This window comes from Arvicola amphibius, chromosome 6 (genome assembly GCF_903992535.2).
Source record: "Arvicola amphibius chromosome 6, mArvAmp1.2, whole genome shotgun sequence".
Taxonomy (NCBI): domain Eukaryota; kingdom Metazoa; phylum Chordata; class Mammalia; order Rodentia; family Cricetidae; genus Arvicola; species Arvicola amphibius.
Genome location: NC_052052.2, coordinates 66,642,037 through 66,663,608, shown reverse-complemented (window position 1 = coordinate 66,663,608; position 21,572 = coordinate 66,642,037). Strand labels below are relative to the sequence as shown.

Below are 21,572 nucleotides of genomic sequence, written 5' to 3'. Positions count from 1 at the left end.
TCTTTTCATAAATAAAAAAGTTTAACGTTGAGAAAAAGAAATTTAGAATTATACTACTGACACAGGTCATATGGGAAAAGCAATTGCTAGCAAGACTTATAACCAGAGTTTGATCTTTAAAATCCATTTGTTGGAAGAAGAAAACCAACTATTTTAGTTTGTGTTCTGATAGATGCGTATAATCCATATCATTTGTCATGAGAGGAATAGATGTGTCTACACACATGCACACCCACAAACATACATATGCACACAAAATAAACTAGTAAAATAAATGCAAAAAGAAAAACAATAGAAAAGAGATACTTTCTTGCTAGAGACGTCATTCAATGCTTTTACTTACTGATCAATATATCTGAGCCAAAAAAATATGTGTTCTGGGTTACATTATAAATGATGTTCTCACAATGGAGTTGTTATAGTTAGTTACTTGTCATTGAGCAATTTATTCTAAAGATATTATTTACCTTACTTATACCCATAATTATGTTCATGGAAGTATTTTACCATTTTTTTTTTTTTTTTGGTTTTTCGAGACAGGGTTTCTCTGTGGCTTTTGGAGCCTGTCCTGGAACTAGCTCTTGTAGACCAGGCTGGTCTCGAACTCACAGAGATCCGCCTGCCTCTGCCTCCCAAGTGCTGGGATTAAAGGCGTGCGCCACCACCGCCCGGCTTTTACCATGTTTTGAAATAGCAAAATGTAGTGCCTAAAAACAATATGCAATCTGTAAAAAAAGGGGAAAATTAGTAGTCCCATGTACTGTGACAATATATGAATCACAATTATTGCCAGAATAACAAGATATGAATAAAGGTTCTATAAATGGCACTTATATGTAGGTTGTAACCAATAGCTCCCTAATTGGGCTTAGGACATACTCAATGCCTAGTATGAAACATCTATTTAGCTTCCGAGAGCTAGTGAGGTCAAAAATTTTAGAAGAGGATCTATTATTGCCACTTTTCTAGACCAGCATAATTCTTAACTATGTTTAAGCCAATATATATAGTGTGAAGTGTAACTATTCACTCAGACTAAAGAGACTATTCTTTAAGGAGAAAAGAGGTCATTAAGAAAGTCTAAACTAGACACAATTAGATATCAATAAATCATGGGTGTTCCAGAGAAAAAGGATATATATATATATATATATATCTACTGGTCCTGCATTTAAAGCTCAGAGAATATCTTGAAAGAAGAGGGAGAGAGGTTCTAAGAGTTAGAGTAACCAAAAGTCGCTCCAACACTTCTGTATATGAACAAGATCAGAACAATGGAAATTTCAATAGCTTGCCTAACACAGAAGGGGAAAATCTCAAGCATTACCACCCATGAGTGTTATAGAGAGATTGTTGGTTTCTTCCTGCAAAATGAGCCCCATTATTGGGAGTCTAATACTATATGGAATGCCATAAAAACATATGTACTGAATCAAGGACAACAAAATAAGCAATTTGTATGTGTTACACACACACACACACACACACACACACACACACATATATATATATATATATTTGTTACATATATATATTTGTTACATATATATGTATATGTACATACATATATATATGTATATATATGTATATGTATATGTGTGTAACAAAAATATAAAGGGAAGAAAAAAGTTTCAAATTCAGAGTTTAAGGACATGGCATTGGCTTGAGGTAGAAGAGTTTAGAGGTATTGCAGACAGTGAAAAACAATGGAAAAAGGTGTAATTAAATTAACTAAAATATTTAAATTATAAAAGTTGGAGAAAAAAGAAAAAAACAAAAAAGAGAAAAAAAAGTTGGAGAATAGCATCAACAGCAACAACAAACACAAAAATATGCAGAGTTATTTTCTAAGAATACTGCTCTATGGTATTTAAATTCTGTAGGAACTGAGTGATACTTAAAACCTTAGCATAGTCAAAATATACAGTAAACAAAAAATAATGTTCTAATTATATCAAGACAAAGAGATTTTAACTTCTAAGCATTTGAAAAAGCTTTATAGACTCCTAAGTGGCATTATGGTATGGGAGGTTCTTCTGTCTACGTGTTGCTTTTATTGGTTAATAAATAAAGAAACTGGCTTGGCCTAGAGAATGGGAGGAGGAAAGCTGAGGTAGAGAGAAGCCATGTAGCCCAGCAGAGACTGACACTGGGAACTTTACCCAGTAAGTCAAAGCCATGTGGTGATACACAGATTAATGGAGATGGGTTAAGTTAATATGAGTTAGCAAATAAGAAGCTAGAGCTAATGGGCCAAGCAGTGATTTAATTAATTCAGTTTCTGTGTGATTATTTCAGGACCAATCAGCTGGGAACCAACAAGTGGCCCTTCTCCCACTACAGTCTTAGCCTAACACTGCAAGAAAAAAAGAAGACAAATCCACAGACATTTGCATTTGGATAAAATGATTTATTGATCGTCACAGTAGTGGGGCCAACAACTCTGCCAGAAACTCCAGAAACAGAAACTTGCTAGCTCTCTTGCCGCGGGAAGACTTGGGGTTGATTACACACCATGTTAAATGCTGTGGCATAATGCTCCTTACACTTTGGAGATTTGTTCCTCATATAATTTTAATAAAATGCTAAATGCTCGGTAGCTAGGCAGGAAGCATAGGTGAAGTGACTAGACTAGGAGAATTCTGAGAAGAGAAAAGGAAGAGAGTCAGTTGCCAGGAAGATACAGAGGAAGCAATTTGAGAATGACTCACTAAGAAAAGGTACCAAGCCACATGGCTAGACAAAGACAATTATGGGTTAATTTTATTTGTAAGAGCTAGTGAATAATAAGCCTGTGCTAATAGGTCAGACAGTTTATAATTAATATAAGCTTGTGTGTGTTTCTTTGAACTGAACAGATATGGAACCAGATGGGACAGAAATTTCTGTCTACAGCTAAAATCCTTCATATCTCTCATGGCTTGAGAATCAAACATGGGAGGAGCCACAGAAGTATAAGGAAGACATGAATATTTGCTTCCTTGATGATTTCCTTTCAGGAACTTTCATGTGAGAAGCAAAGACTTTGACTTTCTAGAAGACTATACGGAACTTGCTAGTCATTCATTTTATTGGGGTGGAAAGAATTATAACTTTCAATGTTTCTATGTGACCTTCATATATATGAGTAGCTCCTCCAGTTTTTTGACTTTTTTTCTTGTAAAATTTATGCACATTTTAAAGAAAGAGAAAATTGTATTCACAATAATTGTGGATACTCTGAAAATAAATTTTTTGTAAAATCTGTAGATTTATGCCTTTATTTAAATGAAGAAAAATATATTAAAATAGCCAGGCAGTGTTGGCCCACACCTTTAATCCCAGCACTCACAGGTGGATCTCTGTGATTACAAGGCCAGTCTGGTATACGAAGCCAATTCCGGGACAGAGAGCTGTTACACAATGAAATGTTGTCTAGAAAAAAACAAATGAAGCAAAGCAAAATAAACACACAAATGAAAACGGTTAGAACAGCCACAAAATGTTTTAACTACCATGCCTATAGAGGAAATGAAGAAAAATGTTACTCTGTTACCTCTATGTAGGACTGTGGCTTTTTATGTGGGTTATATTTAATATATACTCAGATACAACAGCAAGCAGCATTTCTACCTTTTATTTCCCATATTATGGAAATGCTATAAATTTTCAGTCACAAAACAGTACACACACAGGTATGTATGGTGGTATAATGCTTTGTCTTTATAAAGACATAAAATATCCCTTTTACAGTTCTCAAATAACACACCATTTTACTTTCTCTCTTTTGGAAGATAGCATTTTAGAAGGAATACTGAGAAGAGGTTTGCATGCTAAATCTGTAAGAGAGATTTTGAAGTTTATGGGAAAACTAAACCTTCAAAGTCAAAAAACAACTAATCAATGCCTTTTTGACATAACAAGGTTAATACAGATTTATAATTGCTGATTTTTATTGATTTTTTTAAGGATTTGGAGAAAGTGCTGGCAAAAAAATTACTCAACTAACCTGTTTATTTTCCTACGAAGTTAACTCAGAATCGAAAATATAGATCTTAATTCATTACCCATAAGCATTTGGCATCATGTTATTCAAGTTAAGACATACAAATATCAAGCTTGCCTAAAAAATTGATTTAAATAATGAAAATATAATAATAAGATGCAAAAAAACATACACCAAGTTTCAATTAATGTTTTTAATATCCTTATTACTATTCTAAAGTATCTTTCATACATGTGTAATAAATATGTGATTGTTATACAAAAAATATTTTTTTCTTATATGTTGTTAAAAGTGCTAAAAGATTAAAAAATTTTATGATATATTCTTGAACCACTATTTAAATATTAAATATTTAAAAATATTTCAGAATATTTTTAAAACTATTCTGGAAATTCTGCTTTGAGTGGACCGAATATATATAACATTTCTCCTTTTGTAGTAATCTGTGAGGGGATACTCATTAAACACAATCATAGGCAACTGGATTGATTATAATGAACTAATTAATATCAAACAAGAAGCAAAAACAAAAACCATTTGTTAGGTTAACTATACAATATACTATCCAACTAGAAGCAAATAGCAAATATTTCCCATGTGTTAAACACTGTTTAACCATGTGGTATGTAGTTTAAATAAAAATAACTGACAAGCTTAGTTACTGTACTTACACATTTAATTTAATGCATTTAATTTAATGACTGAGATATTAGAAAAGCAAATAGATCAATATATACTTTTAAGAGAACAAAATGAATTGCTTGGAGATGGTAGATAAGCAGTTTATGAAGGAAGGCAGAGATGTTTCATTGGGGAATGAAGTTTTATGAATATTTAGAAGTTGCAATATTGAAATCAAACTGATTGTTTTAAAGCAATTAGGAGAGTACCAGATAACTATCTAAACAAGTGTTTTATAATTAGTACCAGTTATCAATTTTACATGCTCAGAAAGGAGTAAGTAAATGGAGGGGGTCTAAAAATCTGAGAGTAAAGAAGTCTACTGACAAGAGGTTCTATCTATCCATAATTTTTTATTTTCCTCTCTTTAATCAATCATTTCTCATTGCTCCTTCTTGTTCTATGCTGTTCTTAGTTCTATATCATTCTACCCATTGTGAATGTTCCCAGTCATATATCCCCTTAAAATCAGCCATTTCCCAGCCTTAGCAGGTTCCAGAGTCAGAATTATTTTGCTCCATAGAAAATCAGATAATGGTTTACACACACACACACACACACACACACACACACACACTCACAAATTCGTGCACATCCGGTGAACTCCTTAATGGAGCAGTAAGTTAAAAAAGAAACTTAATCAGTGAATTCTATGGAAAAAGTTTAGTGTTCTATGCTTCATTTTTAGATGGTTAGTAAGTTTTACTTTCAGTAAAATTATGAATTGGGCACTGATTTTTAAATCAGTGCACTGCTTTTTTTAATCTCAGAAAGCATAGAGGTTATGAGGTAGCCAGGCAAGCTTTTTTAAATAGTCAGTGGGAAGCTGATGGTTCTTGACCAGAAAGCACATACATCAGACACTGCAGGTTCTGTTGGCCTAAGTCTGGAGTTTTGCTCTAGGTGGTAGGAATAGAGGGGACTCTAAATTATCAGTTCTGGGGTATACTGTCATCAGCTGTTCTAATCAATGGTGTTGTGGTTCTGTGGCCCACATCTCTTCTGATGCCCTTGAGAGTAAAACACAAGCTATAAATTTCCTGAACAAAATCATCAGTAAATTTTAGGTGAAAGTGAGCATAAGGAGTTAAGAATCTTAAGTGGTGTAAAACCAGAACAGAAACTTTGGGAACATAGTAATTCGATGTCCTTGGAGGTCTGTGAATATATCAAATGTCTGCCGATAAAGGTAATTGTAGGAAATAGGACTTCTAGGCTTACCTAGAAGAGAGGAACAAGGCTTGACAGTTGGAAACTGTTATGAACTACGGAATTAATTCCCAAATACATAACAGAAAAGGAAGTCAACTACAGTGAAAAGTCTATAGCAAAAGATAGCCTATTCACAAAGAAATAATGCACCTTGTCTTTTGGTTTAGCCCTTACAAGATTCTTGGTTCTGATAAGTCACTCATGAAAAGATGATTGAGCTGTATAATGTTGTGGTTTGTAGCAAATCCAACTGAAGAGAGAGAGGAGGGATTATATGAGCAAGTGGGGGAAGTCGAGTCATGAAGGGGAAATCATCAGAAACAGATGAACAAAGCTCCTGGGAACTCAAAAACTCTAGACCTATAGCTGCGGAGCCTCCAAGGAAGCATATGGGAAACAGTTGAGTAGTTTGGTCTGTTTGAGGGTCTCCAGCAGTGCAACCAGGAACAGTCCCCAGTGAATGACCTAGCTTTTTGGAGCCCATTCTTTCTGGTGGGATACCTTTCTTAGCCTTGATGCAGGCAGGAGGAGCTTGGTCCTGCCTCAACTTAATGTGCCAGACGGTGTTGACTCTCAGTGAGAGACCTTGCCCTTTGGGAGGTTGGATGGGGTGTAGGCTGGTGGGGAAGTAAGGAGTGGCAGGAGGAAGGGTGGGAGGGAGAACTGTGGTTGAAATGTAAAATGAATAAAATAAATAAATATAATTTAAAAAATGAAACAAATTCTTTTATTGCCAAGTTACTTTTTGACACACATTTTATCACAACAGAATATAAATTAAGACCTAATATGCAGGTCAGATAAAAATATTTGTTGAAAACTTTATAAAGAAAAAGACAAGGAAAATAGAAATAATATGGCAGGTCTAAGACCCATGTTTATAAAGGTTAAATTACACAGGTTGGGGTTTAAACTAGAAATTCAGAGGAATGCATAATGAGCATAGCAGCTTTTAGATTCCATAGGATGTTTGGAAAAGTAAAGTTGAATCACAGAATGAAAAAGCTAAGCTGTGAAAGACAAAAATATACAGGAAATGGAAGAGGAAATAAAAAAGAAGCCCTAGCTTAAATTTTATAGTAAAATTTTAATTCTGTTTTTAATTTGCTAGACTATCATCATATGATCCTGTCTTAACTGAAGGATATTCAAAGATCAGAAAAAGAAAAATATGGATAATCACATGATACATTCTGCCACGATACATATGTTATATCCTCATTTAAGGAATGCACAGATTTCTGGAGACTGCTTTACAGTTCTTCACAATTTTTTTGGATCAGCCTGATGTCACTACTGCATTTATACCAGGTAGTTAAGTGTCCTTTTATGTGTTTTTATAACTGTGTAATATACACATTCATTCATGCCTTACATACCTTTATGTTATAAGATACATGCCTCAATATAATATGTGGCTATTAGCCCTTATTTTCTTTTTATATAATGATACATAATAAACTATTCCCACATGTGTTACTTATACAAAAAGTAGCACTGATGGTTGTTTTGCTACAATTCTCAGGCATGTGACACTCATTGTTGTCTCCATGTATTGTGAAACAGTTTCTTGCAAGGTTAAAAGCCTCCATCTTAGAAAGGAACTTCTCATGACATGTGATATAAAAAGACAGAAGGAACAACATAATATTTTAATATAGAATGTTTCCAGGTGGAGGAAATGTACTATACTGCAAGGAACTTCCTTAAAATAGGAAGTAACAACTCATAATAGCTTCAGGAAGTACCTGAAACAGAACAGATTAACAAATCCTCTTCTTCCCAAAGAGGACATAAATAGTAAAGACTGATGTGAGAAGATGCTAAGAAAAGCCAAACCAAGAGAAAGAAGCGGAATGGCCTAAAAAAAACAAGAACCAGCAGATGAACTTCCTTGAAGAAAAAGAGACCCACTGAAATGCCTGTAAAAGATTTAGAGTAAATGAACCAATGGAAAAAACACACTCCAACCTTTAGAGCTGCCTTTAAGCTGTGCCCTGTGCAACAAATCTCTAGTCTGTGTGAGATAGAGGAATTCCACAAGGGAATTCATGAGACAGCTGTCTGTCATCACTTCCCTATCTGGTTGAGAAGTCATTTATTCACATCTCCACACGAACTGTGTCACTGAAACCATGGCTATATAATGTTACTAACGTTGATAATTTATTTTTGGTCTAGGAAATATGTCAACAGTTTTTAGAATATTGTTAAAATCATTAATGTTATATAAAATTCTAGTAGTAATTACTTAAAAATAATTAGAAGAAAATGAAAGTCTTATTTATAGAAGATAAGAAGCTATAAATATGTACATGTGTCTCAATATCTCTTTAGGTTCTTATGCAATGAGATGTTCTCATGAAGATGATTAATAACATTTTAACTGTAGTAACCATGATGTCAAATAAGCACTTAGAGCCAAAATTTAGTTAATATAACACTGTATACAGATTCTGATAAATTTATTAACCTATACCTAGAATATAGGTATATGTGATATCCAAGTTCTTGCATTCATAAAATCTTGCTGTAGGTTTAGACACAGATTTATAAAACTGATTCATTTGTAGTAAGGGAAGATATAACATTAAAGGTTAAACATTTATTTCTCAATTTTAAGACTGTAAGTCAGAGCAGCAACACAAAAAGTCTACATTGTGGTTGAAGCTGTAGAAAGATGGTTCAGTTGGAAACTTTCTGACCATGCACAATAGCCAAAGACATGTGCATCAGCAAGCACCAATAAACCCAGCATGGAGTGGTTGGAGGCTGGAGAATGACTGAAGCAGGAAAAGCTCATGAAGCTGAGCCACAGTGGTATAAAGATTTCAAGGGCTGAGTCATTTCTTTGTGGCAGGAAGCTCGAGAGTTTCAAGAGGGAATTTCTTGAAGACTTGGAGTATTTTAAAGGTAGGGTTCCTTGAGATTCTGAGAGTGAGCAACTCATGGGTCCCCGAAAATTCAAAGACATATAAGAAGTAAGAATTCCTGAGGTATCTTGTCACTTCTCCAACATCTGGCAAGTTGTGCAGAGACCTTCAGAATCCAAGCTTTAGTAAGTTTCTTCCAATGCTTGGATGTACTTTCAGGAGCTGCTAGTTTTGGGTGGTTGATGGGCCTATAAGTAACCCCTTACTCATACTCCTAATATCCTTACCTAAGTTGCTCATCAGTTCCCTATACAGGGTGAGTAGAATTTTGGTTACATCTCCCCATGAAAATGATCAAAAGTGTAGGTATACTGTGGGTAAAACTCAAAACTCTGACACAATAGCTAAGGTGTAGAGTAATTGAGGTTGAAGCCTATGCTGGATAGTTTTATGTTAATTTGACACAAAATATAGTCATCTGAGAAAAAGAACCTCAGTTGAAAAAATATTTAAAAGTAATAAAATGTCTCCATAAGATTAGGCTTCAGACAAGCCTGCAATGCATTTTCTTAATGATGGATGGGGTTGAGGATGAAGACCATAATGGGTATCCCCAGCCAAGACTGGTGATACTGGGTTCTGTATGAAAACAGACTAGACAGAGACCAACATTAGAGCACTGGACTGAGCTCCCAAGGTCCAAATAAAGAATAGGAGGGAGAACATAAGCAAGGAAGTCATGACCGCGAGGGGTGTGTCCACCCACTGAGACGGTGGGACTGATCTAATGGGAACTCACCAAGGCCAGCTGGACTGGGACTGAATGAGCATGTGATCAAACCAGACTCTTAATGTGGCTGACAATGAGGGCTAACTGAGAAGCCAAGGACAATGACACTGGATTTTGATTCTACTGCATGTACTGGCTTGGTGGGAGCCTAGTCTGTTTGGATGCTTACCTTCCTAGACCTGGATGGAGGGTGGAGGACTTTGGACTTCCCACAGAGCAGGGAACCCTGACTGTTCTTTGGACTGGAGAGGGAGCGGGAAGTGGGGAGGGAGTGGGAGGTAAATGGGAGGAGGTGGAAATTTTTAATAAATAAATAAATGAAAAGAAAACAGACTTAGCATGCCATGGAGAACAAGCAAGTAAACAGCAGTCTTCGATGGTCTCTGCAACAGCCCCTGCTTCCATGTTCCTCTGTGGTTTGAATTTCTGTGCTGATTTCCTTTCATGATGAAGAGTGATGTGGAAGCTAGAGCAATCTAAACCCTTTCCTCTTCATGTTGCCGTGGTTATGATTTCTCAACACAGCAATGAAGACACTGACTATGACAATAATTAACATCAAAGTCTGACTCCCACCATGTGTGGACACATGCAAACAAATAACTCAAACAAATGTAGATGACATGCTCTAGAGTATGAAAAAATTTCTTGAAATTAATTTAAATTCAAGATTATAATTTAAAAAATTCTCATTTTAAATTTAATCAGCAGTGGTTCGGGGCTTCAGAGATTAAGTTTTATTTTGCAGAACGTGTCATGTGAAAGCAATTTATAAATGATAAAGCTCAGAAATGCACCAAGTGAAATATAAATTCATAATCTTAAAACATCTGTAGTGTTATTGAAGATAAAATTGCATATTTTGTCTTAATTTCAAAATAATGCAATTAACTCTCACTATTAAATGATGCCAATAAAACCTAGGCTCCATCAGTTGAAGTGGTTAATTTGATAGGTACAAGATAAAAAACTACTTAACATTCTCTGTTTTATACTATTTAATATTAGCTCTTAATATTATATAGCTCGTACATTTTATTCTATTCAAAGAAGTTGGGTCTTTTGGAAATTCACACATCCAAATTTTCAAAATTGGCTGAGCATTAAATGTAGCAAAATTACCATCATTCAAATTATGTGCTAAATATGTTATATAAAAGCTAATTTGTGACTTACAAGAATTTTCATAGAATTATAATTTATGAAGAAACACATTAACATTCATTGACTAAGAGTAATAACTAACAGGAAAACAGAAACTCAAATTTTTAAAATCTGAAACCTGATATTAGATACATGTGAAAAGTATTAATTGCCCTCTGATAAGAAAGAATTTTGTTAGATGTCATTTAGAATTGGTTAATATATTTATTTTAAAATGTAGATAAAACCTGATAAAATATGAGTCCTATAATTCATTTTACCTATATTACTATAACAAATAATTTCCTGAAACACAAACCAAAAGTTTTAGACTTACAAAAGTAAAGGAGAAAATGAATAGGACAGTAATGAAGAAGTAAACATGTAAGTGTTCAGACAAGCATAAGATGGATTTCTTCCTCCCAAACTGGACAGAAGAGAAGGGCTCTACAGAGCCTGAGAAAAGTTTTGAGAATTTAGGGCAAAAAAGTTATTTTTATTTTTTTTATGGTTTATTTTTTTATATTTAAAAATTTCCATCTCCTCCCCTCCTCCTCTCCCTTCCCTCCCCTCCCCTCCACCCATACCACCCTTCCTCCCTCTCCAGGCCAAGGAGCCATCAGGGTTCTACTCTATGTTAAGACCAAGGTCCTCCCAACTCCCCCCAGGTCCAGGAAGGTGATCAACCAAGCTAACAAGGCTCCCACAGAGCCCGTTCATGCAGAAGAATCAAAGCCCAGCGCCATTGTCCTTGGCTTCTCAGTCGGCCACATTCAGAGAGTCCGGTTTGGTTGCATGTTCCATCAGTCCCATTCCAACTTGAGTTGGTGATCTCCTGTTAGTTCTGTCCCATTGTCTCCATGGGTGAACGCACCCCTCACGGTCCTGACTTTCTTTCTCATGTTCCCCCTCCTTCTGCTCCTCATTAGGACCTTGGGAGCTCAGTCCGGTGCTCCAATGTGGGGCCCAGTCATTTTCTTCATCTATCGTCAGGTGGAGGTTCTATGGTGATATGCAAGAAATTCATCATTATGGCTATAGGTACTGGCCTTTTCGGGCTCCCTCTCCTCAGCTGCCCAAGGAACTAGCTGGGGGCATCTCCCTGGAAGCCCAAGAGCCCCTCTAGAGTCAAGTCTCTTGACAACCCTCAGATGGCTCCCTTACTTAAGATATATGCTTCCCTGCTCCCATATCCACCCTTCCTGTATCCCAAGCATCCCATTCCTCCGAGCTCCCTTCACATTCTCCCCTGCACGCTTTTCTCTCCCCATCTTCCCTTGGCCCCGTCTCGCCCCACCCTCAAGTTCACCAATGATAACCTTTGCTGGAGAGGTTGCGGGGTAAGGGGTACACTCATCCATTGCTGGTGGGAATGCACACTTGTGCAACCACTTTGGAAAGCAGTGTGGCGGTTTCTCAGGAAATTCGGGATCAACCTACCCCAGGACCCAGTAATTCCACTCTTGGGAATTTACCCAAGAGATGCCCAATCATACTACAAAAGCATTTGCTCATCTATGTTCATAGCAGCATTATTTGTAATAGCCAGATCCTGGAAACCACCTAGATGCCCTTTAGTGGAAGAATGGATGAAGAAACTGTGGAATATATACATGTTAGAATACTACTCAGCAGTAAAAAACAATGACATCTTGAATTTTGCATGCAAATGGATGGAAATAAAAAACACTATTCTGAGTGAGGTAACCCAGACCCAAAAAGATGAACATGGGATGTACTCACTCATAATTGGTTTCTAGCCATAATTAAAGGACAATGAACCTATAATTCAGGATCCTTAAGAAGATAATAAGAAGGTGAACCCAAAGCAAAACATATAGTAATCCTCCTGGATATTGGAAGTAGACACGATCACCGGGCAAAAAAGTTATTTTTGTACCTTTAGAAAAGCAGTCTTTATGTCTTCTTCCCCCTTTTTTTATCTGACGTAAGTTATCATTCTCATGACTTTATGTAAGAAAGGACTTTAATGATTTCACTATTGTTCTTGCTAAGAATACATTAAGATACCATTTCAATGAAATTACTTAAATTTATCAGTATTAACCTACATGTGTAATAAGAGTTACAAATATATTCAATCCAACAGTAATGATTTATTATTATATTTACTCTACACATCTGAAAAGCTTTATAATTTGCTTTTCTTTGGAATGTTGTTTAAAATTAGTAAAAATCTGTTTTTCAGGATCTAGATCACACAGATATTGAATTGGAGTAAAGAACTATTGAGGGTTAACTATGTCAGACAATGCAAAAACTTCCTTAGTTTAACTGAATTTTCAAAAGAGAGGTAGAATACAGAGGTTCTGCAATATCTTATTCATAAAGTTCACTGATTTCAGTTGATAAGTGCTGAGCTTTGTAAACACATTATTTTCTTGCCAACATAATTTCTAATATTAATCCTAGAATACATATTATAGTTCTCACAAAACACACACACACAAACACACACATGCACACATATACGTGTGACTCACCTCTGTATGCTGTAAATACCACTAGTTAATAAAGAATCTGCTTTGGGCCTATTGCAGTACAGAATAAAGCAAGGAGGAAACTCCTTCTCTGACATAGATATAATCTAATATCTGATACAGGCAAGGGGTAAGAAGTAGCATCCTTAATTGTTGTTGGATCTCCAATAACTTCAAAGGGCTGAATTTTCTGATATAGTTTTTGTCAGTTTATGTATCAATGGGTCCTTGATTAACTTTGATAGATCTATATGCATAAATATGTTACCTATTTTGTGCTGCATGACTCAGACCAAAATACTATGTAATATTGGCAGTCATTTTGTCTTAGCATTTGTTTCTTAGCGTGGGTGGAGAAAATGTTATTTATAAAATGAAGTCACTCATGTTAAGGCCAAGTCTGAAACTACTGTCTTCGACAATATAGGATTAATTAAAATCAGTCACTCTCTTATTCCCTCAATAGTCTTTTTATTTTATTCTAATGGAGTTATTCTGTATCCACATTGTAGTGCTAAAGTACAATATCTTTTTTGCCTATATCTTATAAAACAAGAAGTTTTGTAATGTGACTCTTGTAAGTATATTGTCAAACTTCACATATGTTTTAGTTTGTCTGCTTGTGTATGAGTGTGTTTATACTCATAACTGACTAGCCAGCTTCTGAGAGTTTCTTCAAAATAGTAGTATAAAATTAGAAACTTATTTTTGGAATATGCTTGCTCTGTGTTGTTTCTGGGATAAGCATAACATTCCACAGTATGCAATAAAAATAAACATGGATGAATAGTAGCTATAGCTGAATTACAAAGAGAAGTATGAAGGGAATGTTAAAGCATTGTATCTTTTATATTATGATCACATCACATGTAGTAGAAAAACAAAGCTACTTTAATTATAATACATACTTCTGAAAATAAAATATTGCTCTTATTAAACTATTAAGTAGAATATTATTCTTTGTTGGAGAAGTGTAGTATTCAGAAAAATGAATAAGAACTAAAATGACTAATCGTGCTAAGGTAAGGACTGCAACTATGTCTCATCAGCTTCCCTGCTATGGGAAGATGGAAACCATGAATGAGAACATTACAAGTCTTCAAGTTCATGGTCATCATGTTTCTTATAAGTAAAACTCTTATCTTTATGAAAAGTTACATGTTAAGTCTATGTGAGATAAAGTATTAAATGAGAAAGGTATTCAAATGATATGGGGTTATCTTGTAAGATTTTCCTCGAAAGAAAGATAAGGAAGACATAAGAATGCACATTCAGTGTAGACAAATATGAGAACAGAGTAAGAAATAAATGATGTATGTGACACTGAAAGAATATATTTGAAACTTTTTGCACTCTATTTTATTTCTGCTCATGGTGAAAATGGATGTAAAGACAAGAGATCTTTGTAGACTGTATTGTCACAACCACGTTAGCTAACTCTTTAACAGATGCAGTTTCTTTGTAGAAATGACTTCTAGATTGATGTAGAAATTGCCCATTCATGAATCCATATTCTAATGATTATAAAGATAATAGAGTTTATTTCATAGTCTTTGTATAAGAATAGAAATTTAAGGCCTATCAACCAGATGAATGATGATGAAATTATTTGTACCAAAAAGATAAGCACACACAAAACACAGAGTCTGTTCTCTCTTAGCCAGATATTGATCATGAAGGAATCCCTGGAGCCTGGTAATATGCCTGGTGTCACTCCATTAAAGAAAACTGATTTCCTCTCTCACAGTAGGTATTAATTGTAACTATCTTCTTGGTGAAGAGAATTTGAGCACACTTTGCTTCTTTTCTGTTTGAATTTAGTCTGATTAATCTTACGAAGATCTTGAAAATGATGTTAGAGTCTTTGTGAATTCATCTTTCCATTAGTTCTGAGTTTAGAAAATGCTGTCTTTCTGGAATCCTTTACCAGCTCTAGATCTCACAATTTTTCTGCTTCATTTTTTTCCCCCACAGAAATATTAGATTTGATGGTAGGAATTTGCTAAAGGCCTTCCATTTGGGAAATGTGCTACATGGTCTTATAGTCTATGTATAATATTTACTTGGCATCTCACTGTTAATTATCACCTACTCTAAGAAAAAAAAAACTTCCTTTATGGTGTTTAAGCAATGCATTGATGGATATAGTATTATTTAACTAGGAGTCGCTTAATTGCTATGTTCATCTAGGCAAATAAGAGTTATAACTTTCTCCTAGGGACCATGATCTATGTAGTCTCATATTCTTTTCTTTTTTTTTTTCTTTTTTTTTTTTTTTTTTTTTTTTTTTTTTTTTTTTTTTTTTTTGGTTTTTCGAGACAGGGTTTCTCTGAAGCTTTTTTTAGAGCCTGTCCTAGAACTAGCTCTTGTAGACCAGGCTGGCCTCGAACTCACAGAGATCCGCCTGCCTCTGCCTCCCGAGTGCTGGGATTAAAGGCGTGCGCCACCACCGCCCGGCTTCATATTCTTGACCAAATTAACAGTGTCAGATATGGTGTCATGTAGCATGACTTAGGTGAAATTAAAAAGTAGTTGATTATTTCTTTAACATTTATGCCACTACTGTATCAGGGTATCTTATAGGTAGCCACTACTTTTGACCACCTGGTTCATAGTTGAGTGAGATTTATCATAACTTTTCCCTTGTAGTAGGATGTATATAGCACCTTTAAATGCTAGTCAGTAGGATGAAGGTTCTAATTTGGAACTAACTCAACGAATTTCTCCATGTCCAATGATGTAAGCAATTTGCCCTTCTTTGTTGGTTTTTATTTTATTTATTTTTCAAAGTGAGAAAGAACAAACACTTGGTGGGGAAGGAAGTGAGGAGGAACTGAGAAGTCTTGGGTAAAGAAAAAGAATATTATCAAAATACGTTTTATGTCTGAAAAATTAAAAGTGCATAATAAAAATAATGTGCACATTTAGGGTTCTACTAAACATACATCAAGCAATTTGCAATAAATGCCAAGGGAAGATAGTCAAAAAATGAAGAAAAATGACAACAAACAACAAAAAAATTAATAATATTAGAATTTTTATGGAAATAAAAATAAGGTCAAATCCATGAGAAAAACCTAACGATAATTGTAAGCATTCTCTTATGTGTAGTGTATATTACCTTCTGAGTCTCAGAAATAATAACAATATTGCTGAGGTCCAATAAGGTCAAAACAGTGATGCTAAATAGTAATGGCGAACTCAAACATACAAAATCAATATCTATATATCGACCCAGGGTTCTCTTGTTGCTGAGGAATTTATAAACACAATGTCTTGACTTAAGCCTCCTCCTGAACATGCATCAGTCTTCCTTCATGTATACATAATCTCTGTAGTAGTTTTACAGAAACGTTATGAATACCTTTCTAAATGCTCACAGAGAGAGAGAGAGAGAGAGAGAAAGAAAGAAAGAAAGAAAGAAAGAAAGAAAGAAAGAAAGAAAGAAAGAAAGAGACAGAGAGAGTGTGTATCAAGTTGCAGTACCTATCTCTTCATATTTATTTAGCTGTGACCTTGGAGAGTATAAGTATAATGCGTAATCATGATGCATAGAGACCACATTTATGGCAAAATCCTAAACATTCTGAATAAAAAGAAAGTATTCCAAACGTGGTTCACAATCAAAAGCCACCAAACTTACTAGATTTTACATTTAGAAACATTAATTAGAAGAAATTGACCTTGAGAAACTGTTTATTTACTAAATAGTTTTTGGTTTTGAAGGAAGACCAATCATCTGGGCTTACTTTTAGTATGAATGAATTGATATATGTAAGAACACTTAGAAAAAATTTTGGCATGTATGAAGACAGTTCCTAAATATTCATCATGTTTTTCTTCATAGGGAATTTGCGCATATGCAGGAAAGAAGCAGGAAATCATAACACAAACAATAAAGCAGTAGATGAATTTAAGAATAAGATGAATAAAAGTCTACATGAAAAAATGAGTGAAGAAGTGTGGCATAAAATATAGGTAAGAAAATGACGATTGTAGAAACATCACAGATGAAGAAGCATGCTCTTACTATCTTTATCCTCAAATAACATTTTGTAAATAAAAGAAATAGATAAAGCTCAGTAGAACCGATATTCCAATGCAATCTGTGTAAACACTCTATATATTCACAAAGAATTATTGACTATGAAAGGAAAGTGTCAGCTCTAGCCTTTTGGAAGAAGAGACTTATTTATTTGTTTTTATTGGTTTGCAGCTACTACATCATCATGTTGTTTGTCTTATCTGCAATGTCCTTTTTGGCCTTGCTTTTCAGGCTAATGTAAATCAAATGCCTTTAGAATTATGGATCCCAGTGATTCACAAGGTAATCTTGCAAACACAGCAGGGAAATATACGATTTGCAAATTGCTTAACTGACATCTATGCTATTACCCTAAAATATTGTTGCAGAACTCATTTCATAATATTTCAACTTGATTATATTTTAAAACTTTACCTTCCTCCATATAAATATATAGCCTCTAATTTGCATATTTTCATTTTGTTAAATTGTATGTGTATTGAGAGACAGAATACTTTATCTCATGATGACTAAAAGTTCTCTTTTTAATGTGATTTATTCCTAATTCTGTTAAGCTTCACATATTGGTTTCTTTTCACTTTTTGTATAACAGAATACCTTATAATTTCATATCATGATACCATTTGCTCTAATTTTACTTTAAAGCTTTACTAAAGACTTTAAATTTTGGATTATAATTATTATATGAAAGCTGTCTTCTAATGGTAGAAATCATCTTCAGGGTTTTTGAGTGATGATCATATCATCTGTGTATTTTTCATCATTCTTATATGGCTTTTGTACAACGAATGTTGAAATATACTCACTAATGTTATACAAGGCTCCTTTCCCTCAAGTTGTTCTTACTGCTCAGGGTGTAGCTACATTCTTACAGACTGTCCTTAATTAAATCTGCATTTGATTGTGACATTGACTCTATTGCAGATTTATATTCTAATGTTTATCTATAGAATTTTTTAACTCAATTAGAAAATATCCACACCTTGTCTATTCATACCTTATCCAATGGAAATCAGAGGTATAACTGGTCAGAATTGTTCATCATGAAGAACATCAGACATTGGTTCACAACATAAGATACCTCCAAGATTAAAGGAGGTAATAAAGGTTATCACTAATCATTATTTTTCCAAAATGATGATAGGTTAAATCATTACAAGCTGCTGATAATTAATGTAAAATATTACACATACAAATACACACACACACACACATACAAAGAGAGAGAGTGTGTGCTATAATCTAGGGTAAAACTGTTTTTCATCTGTAGTTTTAAAGTTTGTGTCTCTTAGATTTAAAATAAAATCAATGAAAATAAAAATATGAATAGATTTCTTTAGCATAAATATTGGTATCAATGAAAACTGATTTAAAATATGAATTTTTTTCTCATCTGAAAACATACAGGCAATTTTTATTTTGATGTTGTAACCTCTGAATTCTCTCTTCTTCTAGTCATTAAGAATCAATATTAATCTGAATAAGTATTGAAAATGGAGGAGAAAAGAAAGCCGAGAAAAGAGCTTAGATTGTAAAGATAAAGGGCCTACTTGCATGAAGAAATGGGTTCTGATCCCCAGAAACATGCATAAATCTGGTAATTGCAGAATGATCCTGTAACACCTTCCTTACAAAGAACATAGCTGGAAGATTCTTTAAGTTCACTGGTATGTTATCATAGTCCAGTCGGTAGGGGAATGTGGTACAGTAGTGGTATTGAAATATCCTGATTTATTGGGAAGACAGAATACACTTAGAGTCGCAATAGGGCAGCTATGGATCGGTAGTCCCGATAGGACAGTTCTGCAGAGTCAAACTGCAGTAGGACAGCTCTTGGGGGTACTGGTAGAGCCACTATGGGACAGCTCTAGAGCTGGAGCTGCAATGGGACAGCCTCAGCCTGGAAGAGAGTTGCCCAGATTATTGGGAAGCCAGGCTATCTAGAGCTGCAATAGAACAGCTCTGGAGGCTGGAGCTGTAATGGGACAGCTCAAACCTGGGGGAAAAGTGTCCTGACTATCGGGAAGCCAGGATACCTGAAGCTGCGGTGCGTTGATGGATGATCTTCCTGCAGCATATGGGGACATGGGGCTCTCCTGGAGAGCCACTTCAGCTGAGTTCTACTCTGTTCCCTTACAGGAACATCCTAGCAGAGCTATCTGCTTCTTCTCTAGCACAAGATGTTTCTTCTTCTAATACTCTGCTAAGGGAAGCCCCTCCATAGAAAGCAGGAGTATAACAATCTCCTCGGGCTCTGGCAAAACGTTGTTGAAACCTGTTGGCCTTGCTCAGCCCCCTTAAAGAGCATCCTAGCAAGGTTCTTCTGTTCTGCTCTACCTTGCTGAGGCCCTATAGGGAGCAACTCAGCAAGGGTTTTAAGCTCAATCCCCTTAGGGATGTCCCAGCCAGGTTCTTGTGCTCTGTCCCATGAATGAAGGTTGTCACTCAATACTCATTTGAGAAAGAAATTTATTTGGGAAGGAGGAGTCTAAGAGAGTGACTGCCTCTGCCACTTAATGGCAGCTCTTAACTAAAGGGGTGGAGGGAATATTTCTTTCACTGGCTCTAAGTCTAGTGACACAGTGTGTTTCTTTGACACTCGTTTCAGAGCCAGGACACATGTCAGTTCAAGGATAAAGATGTTTCTTTCCCTGGCCCAGGTCTCAAATACAGGGTGTTTTCTTTCTCTGACTCTGGGTTCAGAGTCAGGGTACTCGGTGATTGGTCGGTTTCCTGCTCCAGTTGTCCCTTCTACTGTACACAGTCCAAACACTGCTTTGATTTGAGGAACAAATTGCATCTCAAAAAGTAAAAGTGGACTATGACAGAGGAAAGATATCCAGTATCTAACTCATGCTATCACGTATATGAACACAGATATGCATCTGTATACACACACACACACACACACACACACACACACACACACAGAGAGAGAGAGAGAGAGAGAGAGAGAGAGAGAGAGAGAGAGAGAGAGAGAGAGAGAGAGACAGAGAGAGAGAGGCACAAGCAAAGGAAAATAAAGGAGAAGCCGGGCGGTGGTGGCGCACACCTTTAATCCCAGCACTCTGGAGGCAGAGGCAGGTGGATCTCTGAGTTCGAGGCCAGCCTGGTCTACAAGAGCTAGTTCCAGGACAGGCTCTAGAAACTACAGGGAAACCCTGCCTCGAAAAAAAAAAAGAAAAAAGAAAATAAAGGAGATAAAGCACATACGAGTGCAAATCTGCCTCGTGCAGCTATTTTTGCAGCCCAGCCAGTCACAGCAGAGATGAATAATGGATCATAGTGATGAGACTATGAGACTTAGACACTGAGCGTTCTGCCATAAATGGGTTATCATTACCATCTAAGTCCCTAGGCTCAGGGAATAATCCATATCAGAAGCACATCTCTAAGGAAGCAATTCATAAAAAAAAAAAAAGACAGTATCACTCGCTGGCCATCTCACAGCAGTTAGTAACCTGCCAAGATGACAAAAGTCAGAATTATACTCCAAACTGCTAGGAGTAGGGTGTTGGAACACTGATTGCCTTTCTTAGTGATGTATATATTGACCATATATTGAAAAATGAATGCCACTTTACGTTCTTTTATCTTTTTAAAAGACATTTAGAAATAACAGTCCTAAAGAAAGGGATCCATCAGGTCCCATAGTTAGGGTTGTATTACGTTACTTTAAGTTTATGATGTAAACTTGACTGTTTTCTAAATTATCCATGAATATCACCTAGCATCTAACACATGAGCATTATTACGATTGGTATTTATTTCAACTTTCTACAAATTGGGACCACAAATTAGGTAGCCACATCTTAGAAATGTCCTAATTTTCCTGATATGGAAAGGCTACCCAATTGTGGGTGGTAACTTTCAGTAGCACTAAGCTAAAAAGACTGTAGTAGAAGAAAGATCTTACCCTTTCTTTTGCTGAAAAGCTGATTTGCCCTGCTGCTGCTGCTGCTGATGCTGCTGCTGCTGCTGATGCTGCTGCCTCTGAAGATATCTTCTATGAGATCAGAACCCATATTTCTAAGTTCTCTTCATGGGCCAGGGAGCAGTGACTGTCTAGAAGTGTTCTGTGCTCCATGTGCTGAAATCCAACCTCTAGGACTGAAAAACTATGGCTTTTGAACCATACCAGCAACTGTGAGAGATAACCATTGTGAACCTACTCTGACTACTATGGTACCCACCCTGAACAACTGAATAACCAATGCATCCTTTAAATTGTATGATAGTAATTTCTCTGATTGAAAGACAAAGGTTCAATTTTCTATTTTAAAAACTCTACTGGATCCCAAATTTATAGGCTCGATGTCCCTTAATTATGGCTAGAAACCGA

General features: G+C 35.6%; 1 pseudogene; it reads right to left on the bottom strand.

Moving 5' to 3' along the window:
* LOC119817283 overlaps window positions 1–21,255 on the bottom strand; it is a 49,128-nt pseudogene extending 27,873 nt beyond the window's left edge.
* Between the last annotated feature and the right edge of the window lie 317 nt (window positions 21,256–21,572).